Source organism: Poromitra crassiceps, assembly GCF_964638095.1.
Source record: "Poromitra crassiceps genome assembly, chromosome: 6".
Lineage (NCBI taxonomy): Eukaryota > Metazoa > Chordata > Actinopteri > Beryciformes > Melamphaidae > Poromitra > Poromitra crassiceps.
In genome coordinates, this window is record NC_139627.1 from 62,085,991 (window position 1) to 62,109,740 (window position 23,750).

The following is a 23,750-nucleotide window of genomic DNA, read 5'->3' on the forward strand; positions in this document are numbered from 1 at the left end:
GCGTAGCCTGGACAACGTTCTCTTCTCTGACACCGCAGCCAGAGAGCCCCGCTGCCCCAGCACACAATAGCATACAGGAAGGCACTAGCCCCCTTCTGCCCTTTCTCGTTCATGGCTCACTACGTCAAGCTCAGGCCTCGGACCGGCCCCTCGGCTCCCCTGCTCCTCATCGCACCCCGTCACCACACGACAAGATCCCGGTTCACCCTGCACCTCAAGCAGACGCTCCAGCAATGCAACCCCCGACGAAGGACTACTCCAGCCACTCCTTCAGGATCGGAGCGACCACCTCGGCCGCCGAGCAAGGAGTGCCCTCCGCCTCCCTCCAGCAAACGGGCCGCTGGCCCTCATCGGCACATCGTCATCGCCCGGAACAATTCCCCCTTCTGCCCCTTCTCGTCCATGGCTCACTACGTCAGGCTCAGGCCTCGGACCGGCCCCTCGGCCCCCCTGTTCCTCATCGCACCTTGTCACCACATGACAAGATCCTGGTTCACCCTGCACCTCAGGCAAACGCTCCAGCAATGCAACCTCCCGACAAAGAACTACTCCAGCCACTCCTTCAGGATCGGAGCGGCCACCTCGGCCGCCGAGCAAGGAGCGTCCTCCGCCTCCCTCCAGCAAATGGGCCGCTGGTCGTCATCGGCATTCTCCAGCTACATCCGCCCGGAGCAGGCGGCCATACTGGCGGCCCAAAGAACCCTCCTCCCTTAAATCGGTGAGCATGGCAACAAACAATGTCCCGGACTTCCGTGCCGATGAAGAAAATGTCTCGTTGGTGGTGGCTCCCCGAAAGCACGGCGCCAGCAAGGCGCAGTAAACTCCCCGGCTCATTTTTGGGGGGGAAAGAGAAAGAGAGAGCAAAAAGTCAGGGTAGTCGCGCCAAGGCAGCCAAGTAGGCCAAGCCGGGAAGCGCCAAGCTAAACTCTAATGTACCAAGATCGAAGGCCCGACCGAGTTAGGAGCGCCGGCCGCAAATAGCCGTTAGCCGCTAAAAGGTCGAAGGCCGGAAAAGTACGATCGCGAAGCGCCAAGGCGGCCAGGTAGGCTAAGCTGGGAAGCGCTATCGCGAGGTGCCCGACCGAGTTGGGAGCGCCAGCCGCAAATAGCTGTAAGTCGCTAAAAAGGTCGAAGGCAGGAAAAGTACAATCGTGAAGCGCCAAGGCGGCCAGGTAGGCTAAGCTGGGAAGCGCTATCACGTGCCCGACCGAGTTGGGAGCGCCAGCCGCAAATAGCTGTAAGTCGCTAAAAAGGTCGAAGGCAGGAAAAGTACAATCGTGAAGCGCCAAGGCGGCCAGGTAGGCTAAGCCGGGAAGCGCTATCACGAGGTGCCCGACCGAGTTGGGAGCGCCAGCCGCAAATAGCTGTAAGTCGCTAAAAAGGTCGAAGGCAGGAAAAGCAAGATCGAAGGCCCGACCGAGTTGGGAGCGCCAGCCGCAAATAGCTGTAAGCCGCTAAAAAAGGTCGAAGGCCGGAATAGTGCAATCAACTACTGGCGCCTGCAGATCTCAATTAACCTCCGGTAATCAGATCTTCCTTTTGGGGGATCTCCTAGCTAGCCCATGCAGGCGCCCTCCTCTGCCTCAAGAGCAGCGCCACTGGCCAATGGAGTCAAGCGCCAAAGCATTTGCCATGCACGCCGATTGCTAAATAAAGTTTGTCTAATCCTACCAACTGGCCTCTCCTGATTGAAGTGAGGTCTCCAGACCATAGTTCAAGCAGAAGGCCACTCACGCGTAATCCGATCTCAACGTGGTCAAAAAAATCCTAGTATGACGTCTGCTATGACGTCAAACATGACGTCAGTTAATCCTCATATATATAGCAAGGGTTGTACGTCACCTCTCTCTCTCTGGCCGATCATAGCAGCAGCAGCCCACGGCAGTCCATCTCCCTTGAAGCCGGCCCCAAAGCGCTGTTTTGCCCCACCCACCTCCCCAGTCCACCACCAACGAGTCTTGACTCCTGATCCCCCACGGGGGGGGGATCTCCTAGCCCATGCAGGCGCCCTCCTCTGCCTCAAGAGCAGCGCCACTGGCCAATGGAGTCAAGCGCCAAAGCATTTGCCATGCACGCCGATTGCTAAATAAAGTTTGTCTAATCCTACCAACTGGCCTCTCCTGATTGAAATCGCCATAGGTGTCACCCTAGAGAAGAAAACTGAAATCTTGGAGATTTAAACCCCCGAACTAAAAAATCAAATAAAGAAAAAAGAAAAAATCTCAATTTTCGGTAGTATTAAATTGTGTGTGGTGTAATATATATATATAATAAATATAATAAAGTAGTATATTTTATGAAGTGAACTGTGTAGAACATGCACAGAAGCATATCTCATATAACCATAAACATACATTTACACATGTATGATATACATATATATATACATATTCATAAACATAAGTATTAATAGGCAACAGAATCATATCACACCTCATCAGAAGCAGGAGCACGTCAACTCAAAACAAGAAGATAAACATTTCTTAAACAGGTAAAAGGATGTGATGGTTCTTATGTTTGGGGGTAATGTATTCCAGTCTGAAGGGGCTTTAAACATAAATGCTCTTTTACCAATTGTTCTCCTAACTGAAGGGATGAAGAAATAATATTGTGAGGAGTGTCTTAGTTGATATGGTGTTGAGTAAGGAACCAGAAATTGCTGTAAATAATGCGGATAATAAAAATGTATGCATTTGAAAATGAGTTGTAACCAGTGAATGTGTCGTCTTGTACTGCAGTGACGGCCACTTGAGTGAGTTGTACATTGTACAGTGATGAGTGGTGAAGGAACAACCAAGTGAAAATCTACATAAGTTATTGAATGCTGTATTCAGAGGTTGAAGGTTAGTTTTAGATGCATTTCAGCATAGAAATAAGTTGAGCAGCAAGTTTCTGTCGTACAGAACGAGTAAAACAATTTCTAGATCTAAATAGAACAGCAGTTCCAAACTTAATTTTGTGAAGAGCATGATCAATGTGAGGCTTGAATAAGCTCAGAGTCAAGCCAAAGACCAAGATATTTAATTTTCTCAACTTTATTCCGAAAAGTCCCATCACTACATGTAATAATTAAGTTATTAGATTTTGTTTTAAGCCTTTGTCTAGATCAAAAGACCATAGTGAAAGATTTTGTTTTATTGAGCAGTAGTTTATTCGATAGAAGCCATTTTTGTAGTTCATTAAAATCAGATTGAAGGGCAGTTTGAACTTGCAGTAGATTAGGTTTAGATGTATAGATGACAGTATGATCTGCATAAAGTTGAACAGAAGAGTTAGAAAAGATTAAAGCAAGATCATTTATGCGGCACACCCATTTTTTGAACAAAAAGGTCGGATTTACTCCCTTGAACAACAACACACTGTTTTCTGTTATGTAAATACGAGCTGAACCACAGTAATGCATTTCGAGATAGACCAATTGCATGGAGCTTATCTAAAAGTAAATAATGATCAACAAGATCAAATGCCTTCTTAAATAAATCAATAAAGATCGCGCCTGTGAGGTCGCCAGAATCTGAAGCTGAAAGTATGTCATTGGTGAGTTTTAAGAGAGCAGTGGTTGTTGAATGATTGGGTCTAAATCCTGATTGAAATGGTGAAAGAATGCTATTAATCTTAGTGTGACAGCTGATTAAAAATAAGTTTTTCAAATATTTTGGCAAAAGAACAGATTATTGATATGGGTCTATAGTTGTTAGGATCAAGACTGTCACCTCCTTTATGCAGTGGAGTGATACGTGAACACTTCCAGATAGCTGGCAACTCACAGGAGGATAATGACATATTAAATAAGTCAGCAAGAGGATACATCAGGACATGACCAGCTAGTTTGATGTATCTGGATTCGATCCCATCAAGACCAGCACCACTGTTCGAGCTCAGTTGTTTAATAGCTGTTAAGACATCGATCAGTGTTATTTTCTTAAAGGAGAAGGTACTTTGACAGGGTGGAGTGAGATTGATAGTCAGTGTAAGGAGAGTCAGATAATAGGTCCGAGCAGACAGAAGAAAAATGCTGACCAAACACCTGGGCAATAGATAAAGGATCATGAATTATGTTATTATTATTATTATAATAATAATACATTCAATTTATATAGCGCTTTTCTAAGTACTCAAAGTCGCTTTACACACAGAGTAAAAACATTTAATAAGTGTAACCGAGTTGAATCAGCGCGGATTCCTCGTGAGTCCCGAGTGGTAGCGAGTGGATTGGTTAAACTCACTCCCCAGGTATAAAGGCATGTTGACCAGCTCCGCCAAGGGAGCTAGCTCTCTTGGTGTTGCGGTTAACACGCTGGACTCCCAAGCCGAAGGTCGGCAGTTCGAATCCACCCCTGGACAAGCCCTTAACATGGGTTGCTGCAAGTACCACCTACACAACGCCGTTACATTGATGCCGTGAACCCGGATGTCCAGTGGGTGTGGAGTGAGTTTAAGGGGGTGAGTGTAACCGAGCGGATTCCTCGTGAGTCCCGAGTGGTAGCGAGTGGATTGGTTAAACTCACTCCCCAGGTATAAAGGCATGTTGACCAGCTCCGCCAAGGGAGCTAGCTCTCTTGGTGTTGCGGGTCGGCAGTTCGAATCCACCCCTGGACAAGCCCTTAACATGGGTTGCTGCAAGTACCACCTACACAACGCCGTTACATAAGTACATTTGTAATAGGAAAATAAATAGAAAATAAGTGGTGGGGTTAGCAGGTGAAGGCAAGTGTGAAGAGGTGGGTCTTGAGGGCCTGTTTGAAAGATGGTAGGGTGTTTGCTTGACGGATGTGGATGGGGAGAGTGTTCCAGAGGGAGGGTGCAGCGACTGAGAAGGCCCTGTCGCCCCAGGTCCGGAGCTTGGTCCTGGGGATCTTCAAGCAGTTGGTGTCTCCAGACCTGAGGCTGTGAGTGGGGGCGTGGTGGGGGAGGAGATCGGAGAGGTAGGGGGGGGGGGCAGGTTGTTTAGGGCTTTGTAAGTGGTGAGTAGTATTTTGAGGTTGATCCTATTTGACTGGGAGCCAGTGGAGGTCATGAAGGACAGGGGTGATATGGTCTTGGTGGCGGGTGGAGGTGAGGAGGCGGGCAGCAGAGTTCTGTACATATTGAAGTTTATTGAGGATTTTCTTGGGTGAGCCGTAGAGGATACTATTGCAGTAGTCGAGTCTGGATGTTATGAGGGCATGGATGAGGGTTTCAGCAGCGGAGAAGGACAGGGAGGGGCGGAGGCGAGCGATGTTCCTGAGATGAAAGAAGGCGGTTTTGGTGACATGGTTGGCGTGGGGAAGGAAGGAGAGGGTGGGGTCAAGGATGAGGCCGAGGTTGCGGACTTGGGTGGAGGGGGTGATGTTGGAGCCGTCGATGTTGAGTGTAAAGTCCTGAGCAGAGCGGGTGAGGGAGTTTGGGCCAATGATGAGGATTTCAGATTTATTGCAGTTGAGTTTGAGAAAGTTCTCTTGCATCCAGGATTTTATGTCGGTAAGGCAGGCAGAGAGGGTGGAGTGGGTGGCTGGAGTGATGGTTTTGGAGGAGAGGTATAGTTGAGTGTCGTCGGCGTAGCAGTGGAAACGGAGGCCGTGGCGGCGGAGGATGTGACAAAGGGGGAGGATGTACAGAATGAAGAGTAGGGGACCGAGCACTGAACCCACTGAATCATTATTATCATTATGATTACTATTACTATTGTTATTACCATTATTACCAACATTATTGTTATTATTATTATTATTATTATTATTATTATTATTATTATTATTGTTAGTGGTAGTAGTAGTAGAATTGTCTCTTATTTTATTAATAGTATGTTTATCTGTTTTATTTATTATGGAATTTATGCTGTTCCAGAACTGTTTGGGATTTTTAAAATTATTAGAGAGACATTCTTTATAATAATTATATTTAGCATTTCGAGTCATAGTCTTAGAGATATTCCTTAGGTGCCTATAAGTTTCCCAGTCAGCATTGTCCCTTGTCAATCGAAATTTGGCCCAAGCCTTATCTCTTTGTTTAAAAAGAGTAATTAGTGCTGAACTTATCCAAGGTAGGTGTCTCCCCTTGACCTTTGACATTTTCCAAGGAGCATGTCTGTCAATTACTTGGGTAAACTCAGAGAGAAAGAAATCCCAGGCATCTTGAACATTAGTTATTAATTGATACCGATCCCAGTTAATAGATGTTATATCATTAATAAATAAGTCTATGTTTAGTTTCTTATGTTGTCTAATTTTAACTCATTGAGTGCCAATGACGACTATAGTCGTCAATTCAAATAGTAACGTAGAGTGCCAATGACGACTAAAGTCGTCAATTGCGTTTTTTGACGGTGGGACGTGGATCAAAGCCTGATGCATCTCCTGTAAAAATATGGGGCATGTTGAAGGTGTATAAAGTATTTTACGGACCCATTAGCTGGCGACAGCGCTCTCCAGACCAGAGAAAGGCAAGGAAAAACAGCAAAGAAGCCGTGATGAAAGAGAAACCGATGCATGCTGGAGCCAGAGCGGCACAGATTGCTCTGGCTGGAGCCAACGTTAGCTGCGAACAGCAGCCAATCCGCTCCCACAACTGAGCCCCTCTGTCTCTGCTGCATAGTTTCTCCACACGATTAGCCGCCAGAAAAGGAGACACCCGACACCGAAAAGCCAAACCATTCTCAGCAGTCCGGTTTGGCTTTTCGGTGTCGCGCTGGGAGCCGGCGCACAAAAACGGCGGAGCGCTCCGAAAATAGACGCTGGGTGCGTTAGTCTGTGTGTTAGTGTGGGGATGAGTTTCTCCCAGCTCTGGCATGCAGGCTGTGTGTTAGTGTGGGGGTGAGTTTCTCCCAGCTCCAGCATGCAAGCTGTGTGTTAGTGTGGGGATGAGTTTATCCCAGCTCCAGCAGGAAGAGATTCGTCGCCTGACGCAGGTAGCAGAGATTCGAGCAGAGCCACCAGAGACACTCCCACGGAGGATGAGTTTGCAGTTGAGGGGGGTGGGGCACGCAGGGCACCACACAACTACACCACGTCACTACATCAGAAAATATTAGCTTCAGAGTCAGTGATGTGCTTGAAATGCTTCATTTCACAAAAGGCTCATTATCTCAGCTTCAAGTTTGAAACGTCTGTTTTTGGTGAAATCAACCTATCTTCTCCGGCTGATAACTAAAGAAGGGAAAATGATATCAATAAACTTTTTTTTGCTGATGATACAAGAGAGTCTCATCGTTCTTTGGGCGTGTTCGGTGTTTACATAGTAATATCACACAATATTCTGTGGGTCTTGAGTTATCACTAAAAACGCTCTGAAAGGGCTGGCACTGGGAGCATCCGTTTTCCAAAAGTGGCTGGCACTCAATGAGTTAATTGATTTAGGTGGTGATTTTGGTATTTTTATCTTCCATACAATAGATGCCTGAATGATCACTGAAACAGTCGGATAATACACCAGGTTTAATAAATCTGTCTGGGTGAGTGACAAGAATCCAGTCGATTAAGGACTGACATGTTGGAGTAACACGAGTTGGTTCCTTGATAAGTTGATTTAAATTTACTTTCTCAAAATTATTTTTTATCTCTAGCAGAGGACCTATCTAACCAATTTTTGTTAAAATCCCCTAAAATCACCATTTCGTTTTTACATGAGATAGAATCAATTGAAGAAATTAAACAGTTAGATGACTCTACAGGAACGGAGGGGGGTCTATACACATTTCCAATAGTTATGTATTTATTCTGATTAAAAGTAATTTTGACAAAAAGACATTCAAAGTGAATGGGATTAACTGCTGGTGTAATTAGCTCAGATATTAAATCGGAGGAAACGTATGTGGCCACTCCACCACCCCTGGAGCCTCTATCAGCTCTATATAGTATATAATTGATAAGATTAATTTCGTTGTCAGATATTCTATTATTGAGCCATGTTTCAGACAGTGTGATAATGTTCGGCTTGTGTTGTACTGTCCAAGCACGAAGGTCATCAATTTTTGGCAAAATATTAAATATATATATAATTAATTTTTTTAATCTAGATTAATCCTGGTCATTAATCTAGATTAATCTAGATTAAAATGGGTCATTTGAAGTCTGTCGAAGCCATTCAAAATATGTGTGTGCAACATAAATAATGACTAGAAGTAAGTCCTTGTGAACAGGTTTCTGTTTATTCAATTCAACTTGAATAGCCAGTAGGCATTTAAAGGTAAGAAACCAGCAGGTTACACACATGGTTTGTCTTCATCTGGACAAAGATCTATCCTGAACTACCTGGAATGAACACCAGAGGGTATAAGAACAACAACCCACATTTCTGGGATCAATAATATTAAACTGGCATTAAACTGTCAGTAGCTGTGTTTCCATTACAGTTTTTCGCAAAATAATTGCGATATTTCTACAACTTCGACAATGTACAATTGCGACTTGTAGGCGTTTCCATTGAAGTTGAGTTTGGTCTGATGCGCGCACACCTGAACGCAATTCCCCATTACCAGCAGCTGCCACAGTGATTACGCACAGTGATTACGGGGATCTGCCCATATCCCGTCCCCTGCATGCTCAAATCTAACCAATGGTCAATGCAAATCACAACATGAAGTTACAACGCATATAAACGAGCCTGATTATCAATTCAAAAGAAAATGAGTCGCAAAATGTTGCTGGCTGCGGTGAATGCGAGCGCGACAGACAGAGGAAAAAAGGTAGCCTATACAACTGGTCCGATTTAGACATTTCAGAATGTTGTGTAGGCTATTATAACATTGCACCTGAAACGTGTGTAATGTATTACTCAGTCACTGTATTCACTTCACTGAATACTGAATACTGAAGTGACTTCAGTCAGGAGCACCGCACCGGTGTGTGCTTTTCATCCACTCATCTCGCCGCTCAAATGCGCGCTCACAGGCAGCCTGCTGTCACCATGGACCGATTTCTGCCATTAAACATGATCTATTTACCCCTTTTACACAACACTCGTCTTTCTGCTAGGTAGCGTTGCTTCAAAGTTCCGCTGCTTTTCCAAAGGAGAAGACGGGTCACATGACGTGCAAATGCGGAAAATCTGTTTCCATTACACTTTTGCGATAAACTGCTATATCGACACGTCTGAAAAACCACCTCATGAGAGCGGCAGACATAAATGTCCGCGCTTACATACCTGTTCCATTCTAAAGTGATAATCATCATGGCCTGCTCAATATAAGTGGACCCTGCCACCAGACAACTTTGAGAATAGATTAACGGCGTTAATTTTTTTATCGCGCGTTAAGAGTCTCGCGTTAACGCAGCCGTTAACGGCGTTAACGATCCCATCTATAAATATAATATATTAAAATGAATAATTTTTAAACCTTTAATATTATCCAGATTGAAAATAGAGGCACATATAATAATAATAGTTGTCAAGATAGTTATAAATAACATAGTTAAAGATATAGTTCACACAGTACACATCGATGCTATTGGGGGAACAGTAAGAAGCGGACCATATCAGGTAGTGTAAGAGTTTGGGTTGTCGTAGTGTAACAACGATACATGTACACAAAATAATAAACATAAAACACAGAACAAGAGCACATTGAACACAAAACCAGGCCCAATAGCCCCAGCCAGTGAAAGCCAGGACATTCCAATTTAAAGGCCTATAACAAAAAGTAAAAAGAAATAACCATTTGGCGGTTCCTAAGCCACGGTATTTGCTTAGAAATGAAAGCAACATGGGGGGCATACTGCTCAACCCTGATTGAAAAAAATAGATTCCCAAAATCTCAAATGAAAATAGTGATAATTATACCATAGGAGTAGAATTCAGAGATGCTACTAAATTATATTGACAGCTGTATCTATCACACAATGTGATTACAGCAGATGAGACATTCTAAAGAATACTAATAATTATAAAGATGAAAACGAAGCATCAGAGGCAAATATAGCCTATTAGGACAAGAACAGAGTCAAATAGAGTTTAGTGACAAATCACACAGTAAATATGAGAGAGCAGGAGAGAGGCTCCAGGATACTGGTTCAGTCCATCGAAACGTCATGTGCAGAGCAATATAGGTATAGAGACATCGGTGGACCAAAATCATGTTCCATGTAGCCAATGAAGAGCCAGGAAGGAGGCTCGCACCACGCCTGGATGCATAAACAAAGCCGATAATATACAACTTGAACTCACCGAACGTCTGACCCTTTCAAAGTAGGCCTACACCACAAAGAGACAATTCCGCTGCAATTTAACAGCACCTAATCCAGGACCTTACGTCCTGGAACCACCGTGAGGCAAAAAAAACTCAAGCATACGTGCGCGCCTATGTGTGATGGACAAGTTCCATGTATGAAAAGTTATGTGTGTGTGTGTGTGTGTGTGTGATGTGTGTATGCACTTAGACATGAGAGAGAGAGTAATCTCTGTATTCTGTGTGTAAATCACAGTAAATGGGGGAGAGAGCAAAAAAAATCGAGTGGCTGTGAGTCTGAGAAGACAGAGAATAAGTTTGAGTCCCTCAAAGTGTGAAAGAATAAGTTCACGTTTCTGTGTCTGCATGTAGCCTACGTCTAGAGAACAAGGGATTTTTTTTTTTTTTTTTTTTACAAATAATACATTGAGGATGTCCACAAAACAGTAAGTCCTGTGATCAAGCAGTTATAGGCTGTGTGTGTGTGTGCACGCACGCAGCATCTTGAAAATCAATGTCCTGTGGGAAGTCGACGCCTTGGGATTTGTGCCGTTGTAGATACGATGGGCTCTTTCGAGTTCAATAACTCCTCTGGATGACAGTTTTGGAAGCCACTTTGGGAGAATACCTTCCCAGCTAGCAATCTGCCGCTGCCGCTAGTGGCCCGTTGTCGCATTTTGAGCGGCCGGGCGGCGGTGGCATTCCTTCAGCGGCCATCCGGCGGCCCACTGGAGGATGCCGCTACCTTCACTCTGGCGGAATGCCGCTGGAGGGCTAGCAGCGGCAGGCCGTCGGCAAGCCGCCAAGAATTTTCCCTCTCTAAGTACCACATCAGCGCTGGAGGGGCGCTGGTGTCTGGCTGTCGGCAGATAGGCCAAGATACTCCATCCATTAAACTGCATTCATAAGCATTATGAAACTATAGCTCTAATTTGAAACGATGGGCTAAGTTCTGTTCTCTTTTGTTTGAAAGAGACTATTTAATGGATTTCTGTTTTTATTAGGCTACACAAAGGCAAAAATACCTTCACAGCATTCGAAAATGAACTTAGCAAGATTTTCCAAAGCTCTATAGGCCTATGGATGAAAAACACAAATGCCCAAAAATTATACATTGTATTTGAGAAGTTTATTGTAGCCTATTTAATTTCTGTAGTAATTGTTTTGTCCGTGCAGCATTTACTTTTTATTTATGTTGTTCTCTCAAATTTTTGGGTTAGTCTTTGAATTAAAAAACATAGTGGACAAACATTTCTAATCACCTGTGTTGGAATGTTCTTTGAATACCAGAAATCAAAATCAATAGCTTATAAATTCACTTTGTTGAATTGTTCACGCCTGAGTCGTAAACCAGAGCAAATTAAAATACAACCGGATGGATGTTGGACTTTGAATGGTTTTGAATGACCAAGCAAAGTGGTCTATAGCTTATGTGCTTGATAGTGCATCCATGGCCTAGCCACTTGACTTGATGTCTAGTGCAGTGGTTCTCAAACTTTAAACTGACACAAATTAGACAACGGAGCCTCATTTGATAATATTTTGTCCCAACTGATATGATTTTTAGCTTTTGTGACTACCCTCCCATGTGTGGTCGTCACAATGTTTTATAATATAAAGTGTATGAAACCCATGACCAAAATACTCATGCATTCTGTCATTGTGTTACTTATCTTTGGAATTCTTCTGAAAATGAATTACTTTTTTTGCTGGGTATACCCCTGGAAGCCCCTCAAGGACCCCTGGGGGTACCTGGACCCCACTTTGAGAACCTCTGTAGATTTTTTTTAATCAAAAAGCTCATTTCTGGCAGTTTGTAAGTAAATAAATAAAATTACTGTAATTAAAAAAAAAAATCCATTGTTCTCAGGTGGGACAAGGCCCAAAATGATCACTGTAAGCAGAGTATTGATCACTATAAGCAAATTATTCATAACAGCATGGAATAATTCAGGACCAAGGTTTTTGATCAATATAAGCAGTTGATCACTATAAGTATGTATATATATATATACACACACAGATCCTTTCCCAAAAATTTGAATATCATGGAAAGTTTTCTTCCATAATTCCTTTCAAAAAGTGAAACTTTCATAGATTATAGATTCATTACACACAAAGTGAAATATTTCTAGCCTTTATTTGTTTCATTTTTCATAATTTTGGCCTACAGCTCCAGAAGACCCCCAATACAGTATTTCAAGAAAGTATTATAGTGTGAAGAAAATCAGCAGTTACTTCTCAGTTATGACTGACTCCAGCCTCAGTCCACTCCCTCTGAATCTCTGCCAAATTTTTTGAATCGTCTTTGCTTGACAATCCGCTGAAGTCCACGGTTATCCATGTTATTTCCATGATATTCAATTTTTTTAAAGGATCTGTATATATGTGTGTGTGTGTGTGTGTGTGTGTGTGTGTGTGTGTGTGTGTGTGTGTGTGTGTGTGTGTGTGTGTGTGTGTGTGTGTGTGTGTGTACACAAAGGGGAAAAAATCATTTTAGGAGTAGAATGTGAATCTGTATGAATTTTGCAATACAGATGTGGAGACAAAAGATCACTTTTTTCCCCTGCAAAATTACTCATAATTGGCCTAATTTTAATTTATGGATAATCTAGCATTGATGCATTTCTACTTGAACATGTCAAATTTGGAATGTTTATAGAAGATAGCAACATATTTTTGGCAAAATATTGTATAGGCCTACACAAAATTTAAGGCACAACAGGGCTGTGTCTACCCAGTTGTAGCCTAATTTAACCTCTGGAACAATTGTTTTGTCCCTGGAATATAAATAAATAAATAAATAAATAAATAAATAAATAAATAAATAAAGTGCAAATAATAATAGGTAGATGTCCAAGAAGAATAAACGTGGGTCATTTATTCACTGGGTATGCAGTGTTATATTTTTCAGCCAGATGCAGGATGATGGCTCTCTCTCTCTCTCTCTCTCTCTCTCTCTCTCTCTCTCTACTTTATTACACTGGTCAGGTCTGCACTGCAGTCTATATATCCCCCCCCCCATGTCTCATCTGTATCCATTTGTCTGATGTTGTTTTTGTGTGTGTAATGTTAACAGTTTGAAATAAAGATTATTGGGAGGGGGGGGGGGGGGGGTTGAGAGTGACGATGGGAAGTGAAGAATTTTGGCACTTTTGCGTTGCCGTAGTGTGACGTTGTGTCTGCGTCCAGGCCATTGAGGCTACGTGTGTCCTGGCGCCATTTTATGAATGGGATTTCAGGAAGCAAACATGCGCCGAGTACTGATAGCAACAATCTTTGAAAAAGTCGTTTTAAACCATGACTTGTCTTCACCTATCTACAAAACACAGGACTGATTATAAAAGCGATATACGGACAATAACAGACCGGTTGGTGGCGATCATCCGCTGCCTTCTTGCAACTTCATCACAAGAAAAACAAGACGTGCACGACAACAAAGAACACTGAAAACTTCGGGGCTCTTTGAAAAGCAGATCGGTAAGAATATTTAACGCTATATTTGTAAATCCTATTGTGCTCTGCTGCGATCTTACCATTAGCCATTTCGCTGGTTAGGCAGATAACAACAAGTTAGATGGCTAATAGTTAAATGACGTTGTGTAGACAGCTTTTTGTGTTACACATAGGCCTACAAGTAGCAGAGGCTAGCGTTAGCCACTCTACCCAGTGAAGAAATGCATGGGCCATCTACATCTTGTTAAAAACCTTCCACGTTTCTTGGAGTAAAACGTAAAAAGGCATCGGTTGCAAACATCTATTTTGTGCTCATTCTGGATATATCAATACACCATTTAACGGTGTTATTCGGCCGTTTAACGTTAACGTACATAATTCCGTTTGCTTTCGCGGCTATAAACAGACAATTGATTAAACTAACGTTACAGAGTACAGCCCATTGTTAGTGTGTTGCTGCTCACGTTAATTTACTGCGTGCATATTCTTCTGTTTGCGTGCACGGCCATGTAAGATGAGATCAAAACTAACGTTACAGACCGTTACAGTCTGTGACTGTTAGTCTGTAAATCGTTTGTATTATTTATTTCCTTTTACCCCCACACTGATGCAAGCTCTATTTTGGACCAAACAGGCTTGAGATGAGCCATATGAAGCTGCTAGAGTCCAGCAGCTGCATAAATACAAAAATGTGAAATTATTATCGCTTATCGGACAAGAGAAGCAGATATTTGTCTGTTATAGGTATCAGCTCAAAAATCCCTCCTAGCAGCATCATAAAAGGCATTCAAATAGCTATTTTATTTTTCTAATGTAGCTCCCTTTGTTTGTTTCAGGTTGGGCCAATGGACAGCTTTGTCAGAGACACATTGGCGGAGTGGCAACTTCAAGACCTCGTAGATAGTTTTAAAGGTAAGGTTTCTATTTTATTTTTTATAAATATTCTTATGGAAAATTATTATTTCTTTAGCCATAGCTTGGCCTCGCCTGCCCTATTGGCACGCCCGTGTGTGTGTGTGTTGCTCTCACTAAATATTATTGCATCAGTGATGTCACAATGCCTCCATGTGTATGTGTGTGTGTGCCCCCCGCCCCCCTTTTTGTTTTAATACATATAAAATTGTACTTCAACAAACTGTAATGACTAGTATTCATGTCCTCAATCTTTCTTGTTCACCTCTCGTCCATCTCTCTCCGCTGCATAGCTGGGTTTCGGAGGAGCCGGCCTTGTCCACCACGTGCAACGCCGTCAAAGAGAAAAAGACCTGTGACTCCCTCTGCCTGCAAGTGTTCTCGAGTCCAGGAGTCCAAGTCCAGGACTCGTGACTCGACTCGAGGCACTCGTGACTCGGACTTGGCTATCCGCCTCTTCAATGAGACCCGAAACCCTCCACAAGCCCATGCCCCCCATGGACTTATCCCACAGACACTTGAAGACACTTGACATCTTTCATATGGACATTATTATCCCACGGCCATGGACACAACCATTACACATCACTTAAGGACTTACTGGGCATTTTATGGACTTATTACACGCCACGGACATTTACATGGACTCCACTATGTCACTTTCAAGGTCTGTTACTTTGCACTTTAATGCAAATTAATTTGAAAATTGCCTTTCTGTCTGCCTGATTTGTATTGCTGCGCTGCATACTGCACAAAGACAAATTCCTCATTTGTAACATGTTCATTATGGCTATTAAGTAAGCTTGAATCTTGAGACTATTGTTTATTTATATACTAGACTCCCCCTGCTAGTATTGACTTACAATCATTACAGTCCTTGATAATTACCCACCTATAATAACACACAATTTTATATAAAATTTACTTTTTGGAACACGGTGGAAAAGGAATATCTATGATGTGCTGCTGTGCGTGACTTTATGCCTGTTTTCTATTTGTATCTTTATGACTGTTTTATTTGACTATTGCACTATTTAAGGCAGATTTTGCTTTGCTTTGTTTTTTTTTATACATTATTTTTGGCTTGATGTGTTTTTTTTTAATATATAGCCTACATAATATGCAACATATAGCTACAGAGTTGTCAAGTTTTTTGCTATTTGCAATGCACAGTTGTCAAATCATCATCCTTTGATTGATTTCTTATGTCCATAAATAAAATAACAAAAAGTTCACGGATCTGTTCTTTAAATTATTATTGTTGTATGAATACTCACATGTTATCATTTAAATCATTGTAATTATGTGCATTATTGAAGTGGTTCTCAACCTTTTTTAACCAAGTAGACTACCTCAGAAATTACCACCATATTTAAGTATGAGAGGAAGGGAGCCCTGCCAGTGGAGAAGCACTGCATGCAAGCATTAGCATAACAATGTATATGGGGGCTGGGAGGTGCAATACCAGCGGCATGCCATCAGCGTGCCGTGCAAGGGCCGCTGGCTGTGTACGCTGGTGCCGCCAGCGGACCGCCAGCGAGCCACCCCGGCGGACCGCTGTTTCACCGACTAGCACGACCGCAGCGGAGCCGCTGCGGCTGCCGACGGTGGCCCGCCGAATTGGTCTCCGGCTTGCCGCCGGCGGCCCGCCCATGATCTGCTAGCTGGGTTGAAGAAAGGACACAGCATCGTTCCCCTCCTCTCCCTCGGGTAGGAAAACAAGCCTCAGGTTTGAGCGGCGGGTATAATCTTCCAATTCACAGATATGCTTGATCGCATTGTCAATCTCCCCATCATGTGTGTGGATTGTGTCAGCTTGTTTGCGTACCTCTGACTGTATGATATCCGTGCGGGTGGATATCGATTTGATTGACAGATTGAGCGAGGATAGCTCGTTATCGATCCTGGTGATATTTGATTTTATAAAGTCCATGTCCGATTGCAGCACTTTAAAGCAGCTACGAGCAACTTTTTCGATTGTTATTAAACAGTATAAATTTAATATCAATGCATCACATCTTACCTCTAATAGTCGACGAGAGCAACGCAGAGTAGTCTCGCTTGAACCCCGAGTGAATCGGCCAGTGTTAGTGTGTCTGTAGCCAGGGCAGATCAGGAAGTGAAATGAAACGGTTTGCAGCAGCCACTTCGGCCATAACCACAAAATAACTTCCAAAAAACCTGTTAGAATATAACGAGAGATGTTCCCGCGAGTATGCGTGGCGTTCACATTGTTTATGTTATGTTGCTAGGCAGCGCAAACGGCGTTGGAAGGCAGCTGCGTTTCACTTCCTTGTTTCACTTCCTTGTTTCACTTCCGGGTTACCCGGTCCGGTCGCTCTAGAGAGCCCCCTGTTGGCGCGAGTTTAGGCAGACTATAGACTTAATAATCACCTAAGGGAGCAATCTCAGATACACACGGCTTTGGTCTCGTCGACTATTAGAGGTAAGATGTGATGCATTGATATTAAATTTATACTGTTTAATAACAATCGAAAAAGTTGCTCGTAGCTGCTTTAACTGCGGAGTTAGTGGATGCGACCTCAGAACTAATGACTGACGGAGATGTTTTAACATCGGTCATGGTGGAGGTGAGGCCGATGAGGTGAGCAAGTATAGCGGCACCATTGGGTATAGTGGCTGGAATAGCTGAGCTGGCAGAAACTTCTGGGGAGTCGGCTAATAGGTCGAGCATAGGAGACGCCACGGCCACGTCATTGTCGAGGCAGATCTTCTTGTCTTCGTTGCAAGCTGACGGAGAGGGAGTAGCTGAAGCCATCTGATCATTGTACCTTTTAAGCGCTGTTCTCGCCCATTTTACTCCACAAATTGACAAGATGAGATGTGGGAATACTTAGTTAAACACGGGTATCATGCAGGTTTAAGCAGTGGGCCTAACCCACCATGTCTTTCCACAACCGGAACCGGTTCAATGGACTTCCCGCTCAACCCGCCCTGATGTATTCCCTGGCGTCATCCGTGCCTGCTATTCCATTCGGTAAACCCATTCCCCTGTCTGCTGCTGTTACTCCCATGCTGAGGTCCCAAATCCTGCAGGGCAGGGATATTAATTTGGTTAGCATTCTCCTGACATCCCCAGAATGCAGCAGGACAATTACGGGGGTCGACACGGCCACCATTTTAAATATGTCTGATCCTGGTCTCCACAGGGACCTTTCCATGAATTAATTTGTGGCCGCGTTTGGTGTTTTTCGCGACGTGATATGTTCCATAATATATGTTGCATATTTCGCAGGATAACTCCTGGTTAGACTGGACCATCCTGGACAGCGACTTGCTACTGATGTACTGTAACCACGTGCTTTACCTGTGGTGAGATGGGGCATACGGCTCCTCTCTGCCCAAGGGCGGCCTTCCAGCAGCTCCAACCCCTTTTCCCCCTATCCACCCCGCTCGTCCCACCCGGCGCACGAACCCAGCAGGACCACCCAGGCAGATGACCAGGGTTGTCAAGGGCGTGCCCATAACTCTCCGCCCATCTGTAGGAGATTCAACGAGCACGTGTGCACCTACCCCAATTGCATTTTTTTTGCACCTACCCTGGTGCATTCATCACGTGGATTCTCCACATGCGTAACCTCCCGGCAGAGAACTACTCCAGTCACTCCCTCAGGATTGGCCGCCGTGCAAGGGGTGTCTCCGCCTCCCTTCAACAAAGGCGGCGCTGGTCTTCGTCTACATGGCCTACATCCGACCGGAGCAGGCTGCCATATTATCGGTCCAAAGATCCCTCCTTCCTTAATCGTCAATCGGTACCAACATGACAAATGCAAACACGTGCAGTGGCACTATTTCATCGCATTTCGTTGTTGGTGGCCTCCCTGAAATTTTAGCGCCATGCGATGTGGGGCGAGTCTAAAGTTATAGAGCCAGCAGTAGTAATGCTCCGAAGTAAGCCAGCTGAACAGGTTCCTCTCGCAGTGGCCCGGCGGCCTGTGTGAAGTAAGGCCCAGCGACCTGTGCCTTGCTGAAGTAGTTAAAACCGGTTGCGCATGCTGTAGTCTCGCTTGCCAGCAAAGGTGCTGGGAGAGTCTGGCTGGGGACGCTTTCTATTGTGGACTAGAGGGGAAAAAGGCTGTTTACAGCCATCCACCGAACGTACCATGCAGGCTGGCTTCATTGCATAATCCACATCAATCGTTTTCAGCATGTAGCAACGAGCTAGCGACTAGCGCTGCTGCTGTTATTGTTTCAAAGGCAGCGGCGCAGGCATTTGAGCTTGGCAGATTCGACACGTACAGCAGCAGAGGCATACAGATTTGACACGGGGGGTGTAGAGAGGAAATGCAAATATGGTCGCAGCCGCAGTCAGAGCGGGTTGGAGCCAATGCAGAGCTTACAGCAAGTGGAATGGGATTTCCATCTAGCACTGACTGAAATGGTCGGCACCAATGAGAGAGCTAAGTCCACCATGCTGCTTCCACCCAGTCAGACTACGGGACTAGAAACCGGTTGCGCCCACTGTGGCGCGAGGCCCGACGCCCCGTGTTTTGCTGAAGAAATTAGGCCAAATGTGAATTCAGCGCGCCGAAGTAAGCTGATTGCCCAGAGGCCGCTGTGCCCAGAGGCTTAGCCCGTTTGGTGGTTAAGACGCTGAAGAGACTGAGCGCACCGAATTAAGCCGGTTGGCGAACAAACATTTTATCCAGCGCGCTGAGGGTAAACCAGATGCCCTCTCCTCTCTCACCACAAAAAGAGGCATCTTACGTCATTATGCCAAAACTAGTTGCCATGCTATTTGTGAATAAAGCTTGCTTATCAAATTTTACCCAATGGGCAGTCGGTGCAGGGCCGGACTTCTTCACTTCAATTCTAGAAGTGAGTCGCCTTAAGGTTAATCCCAGTCCTCTTCTGTTGAAACACACCATGGCGGGCGGTCTAAAAACCGTGCTTATTTACTATTATTTACCTTAAGTGTATCCTATTTAGTGTCTGCTAACCGATGTCATGTTTTGCAGTGTGCAAGGCAACATGAAACGTGTTTTTTTTAATGGAGAGACAACAGAAGATTCGCTTAATCTGTTTCCACTGAATTTATCAACTTTTCCACCTACCCCAAGTGTAAAAACTTGTTTGCGATTTTTTGTTTGTTGTTGCAGGGTTTACAGTCAGGTTTTTAATGCGCAAATTGAAAATTCACATAAAAACAGGTGGATAGAAACCCAAGTTCTGTCTGTGTCTCACTCTCTGTGTTCCTCCGTCTCCCTCTCTCTGTTTTGTGGGCGAGTTAGAGGTCAGGACTGACGCAGCACTGCTCTAAACCACTGGAACCTGTGTGTGTGTGTGTGTGTGTGTGTGTGTGTGTGTGTGTGTGCGTGTGCGTGTGCGTGTGTGTGAGAGAGAGAGAGTATGAGTGTGAGTGTGAGTGAATGTTCTATTGTTCCATGGTGTGAAATAAAGCAACAACAGAAGTTGGATCACAGCATGGGAGCAACACACACACACACGTACACACACACACACACACACACACACACACACACACACACTCAGTGTGGGAGTTAACATCAGGTTGGCTTAGAGGGAGAGTTTCTGGGTTTTCCCTCTCGTCAAACTCAGGGGCCCTTTACACGAGGACAGTTTCTGGAAGAAACAACACAATAGCGTTTCCTTCACACCTTTTCCTTCACACCTTCTCCCTGTTTACATCAGCGCTGTTGAATTTTTAAAACGCTGTAATGTACATGCCAGGTCGCTAGGTGGCAGTGTGATGGTCAACGGGGCGTTGCTCGTCGCACGAGGGGCTCATGCACGAGCCCCAAGCTCCGGGCCGCGGGGGCGTGTGCAGGAGCAGCAGCAGTCATAGCAACATCAGCGCCGCAGAGCCAGCTGGCTACGCCTCTTGACACGGTCTGGCTACGCCTCTTGACACGATCTGGCTACGCCTCTTGACACGGTCTGGTATACACATCACCCTTCAAAATAAAATACTCGTTATTTTTCTCTTGATTTAAAGAATTACAAGAACAATTATGCTTTCTATCTTCCACACTGAGCGTAGTTAGGCTCGTTTTCAACTCACCCAACACATTTTGTTTTTCATACTGTATATTTTATGGATTTGGAAAATGTTTCTAAATCATTTTTAAAGGTTGTAGACAGAGTAGAGTTTTGCTATACAGTATTTACATTTCTGTATAAAATATTTGGTCAAAATAATTACATTGTTCATTAAAAATAAAAAAAAATTACCTTCAATGAATATTCAAAATTTGACAGTTTCAAGTATAAATGGTGGTAGTGCATCAATGCTATATTTAATCCATAAATAAAAATAAATAATATAAAAATAAATAAATAAATAAATACATACATAAATACTAAATAAATGAATAAATAAAAATAAATAAATAATAGGCTACAAAAAATAAAAAATAAAAATACATAGCTAAAAAAAAATCAATAAAGTCTCTGCCTTTATACACTGTTCTCAAACTTTTTCATGTCAAGGTCCCCTAAACTAAAACAAATTAGACCACATGGACCCTCATTCGATCATATTTGATCAGGGTCCCCCATCTGATATTAGATGTTTTATTAGGAGATAGTGTGTGGCACCCATGGCCAACATTCTGTCATTGTCAACACAAAAACAGCCCTATATTGCAGCAGACAGACAGACAGACAGACAGACAGACAGACAGACAGACAGACAGACAGACAGATGGGGATCACAGACAAAGCTGTCTGTAGCAGGGCTGAGCAAGTGGACCTGGCTGAAATATCAGTTCTGGAATGAAGGTGAGTAACGTTATTTCGGTATGTTTTATGTTTGTCATTTTTATGTTGTCCTCTCCATGTGGCCATGCTTGCAAACTTATATCAGCTATAACAGATGTGTATGTTACATTAATGTGCTTTCAACAGGTAGACAGACAGTCAATATCCTACTTTCCGACTTTCTGTCTGTCTGCTCGACTGTCTCACTGTCTGCCTGTCTACCTGACTGACTGTTGTCAGACTGACTGCCTGTCTACCTGTCTGTCTGTCTGCCTGACTGTCTCACTGTCTGCCTGTCTACCTGACTGTCAGTGTCTGAACTGACTGTGTGTTTCACTGTCTGTCTACCTGACTGACTGATGTCTGTCTGTCACTGACTGACTGACTGTCTGTCAGACTGTCTACCTGACTGACTGACTGACCGACCGTCTGTCTGTCTAATTGTCTGCCTGACTGTCTCACTGTCTGCCTGTCTATCAGACTGACTGCCTGTCTACCTGACTGTCTGTCTACCTGACTGACCGTCTGTCTGTCTCACTGTCTGCCTGACTCTCTCACTGTCTGCCTGTCTACCTGACTGACTGTCTCACTGTCTGCCTGACTGTCTGCCTGTCCCACTGTCTGTCAGTGTCTGAACTGACTGTGTGTTTCACTGTCTGCCTGTCTACCTGACTGACTGATGTCTGTCTGCCACTGACTGACTGACTGACTGACTGTCACACTGGATGTTATGTAATTTAGTGTATAGCTTTGTTGCTTTGAATTTGACATTAGGCCAGGCATGACAATCAAGGCCTCTTTTAGGGCTGTGACGTCTGACCCCTTTTGTTTTTGCCCATCCTTAGTCGCCAGCTTTCTGCACCGCCCAGCCACGTCATGGTCTTCGTCACCAGTGTCCGGGCCGGCCTCCTGAAAGGTTCCGCCTGTGTCGTTGGTGTCCGGGCCATCGTCCAGGGTTGCTCCACCCTTCGGCCCTGCCTCCCGGATGCCCTCTACACCTGTTGTACGCCCTCTACACCAACGACACAGGCGGAACCTTTCAGGAGGCCGGCCCGGACACTGGTGACGAAGACCATAACATCCAGTGTGACAGTCAGTCAGTCAGTCAGTCAGTGGCAGACAGACATCAGTCAGTCAGGTAGACAGGCAGACAGTGAAACACACAGTCAGTTCAGACACTGACAGACAGTGGGACAGGCAGACAGTCAGGCAGACAGTGAGACAGTCAGTCAGGTAGACAGGCAGACAGTGAGAGAGTCAGGCAGACAGTGAGACAGACAGACGGTCAGTCAGGTAGACAGACAGTCAGGTAGACAGGCAGTCAGTCTGATAGACAGGCAGACAGTGAGACAGTCAGGCAGACAATTAGACAGACAGACGGTCGGTCAGTCAGTCAGTCAGGTAGACAGTCTGACAGACAGTCAGTCAGTCAGTGACAGACAGACATCAGTCAGTCAGGTAGACAGACAGTGAAACACACAGTCAGTTCAGACACTGACAGTCAGGTAGACAGGCAGACAGTGAGACAGTCAGGCAGACAGACAGACAGGTAGACAGGCAGTCAGTCTGACAACAGTCAGTCAGGTAGACAGGCAGACAGTGAGACAGTCGAGCAGACAGACAGAAAGTCGGAAAGTAGGATATTGACTGTCTGTCTACCTGTTGAAAGCACATTAATGTAACATACACATCTGTTATAGCTGATATAAGTTTGCAAGCATGGCCACATGGAGAGGACAACATAAAAATGACAAACATAAAACATACCGAAATAACGTTACTCACCTTCATTCCAGAACTGATATTTCAGCCAGGTCCACTTGCTCAGCCCTGCTACAGACAGCTTTGTCTGTGATCCCCGTCTGTCTGTCTGTCTGTCTGTCTGTCTGTCTGTCTGTCTGCTGCAATATAGGGCTGTTTTTGTGTTGACAATGACAGAATGTTGGCCATGGGTGCCACACACTATCTCCTAATAAAACATCTAATATCAGATGGGGGACCCTGATCAAATATGATCGAATGAGGGTCCATGTGGTCTAATTTGTTTTAGTTTAGGGGACCTTGACATGAAAAAGTTTGAGAACAGTGTATAAAGGCAGAGACTTTATTGATTTTTTTTTAGCTATGTATTTTTATTTTTTATTTTTTGTAGCCTATTATTTATTTATTTTTATTTATTCATTTATTTAGTATTTATGTATGTATTTATTTATTTATTTATTTATTTTTATATTATTTATTTTTATTTATGGATTAAATATAGCATTGATGCACTACCACCATTTATACTTGAAACTGTCAAATTTTGAATATTCATTGAAGGTAAAAAAAATGTATTTTTAATGAACAATGTAATTATTTTGACCAAATATTTTATACAGAAATGTAAATACTGTATAGCAAAACTCTACTCTGTCTACAACCTTTAAAAATGATTTAGAAACATTTTCCAAATCCATAAAATATACAGTATGAAAAACAAAATGTGTTGGGTGAGTTG

At 44.0% G+C, this 23,750-nt stretch overlaps 1 long non-coding RNA gene across 1 annotated transcript; it reads left to right on the top strand.

Moving 5' to 3' along the window:
- The first annotated feature begins 13,385 nt into the window (after positions 1 to 13,385).
- LOC310778181 lies at positions 13,386 to 15,692 on the top strand. Its single transcript, XR_014552762.1, has 3 exons — positions 13,386 to 13,621; positions 14,434 to 14,509; positions 14,803 to 15,692. It is a non-coding gene; the product is annotated as an uncharacterized lncRNA (long non-coding RNA).
- The last annotated feature ends 8,058 nt before the right edge of the window (positions 15,693 to 23,750 follow it).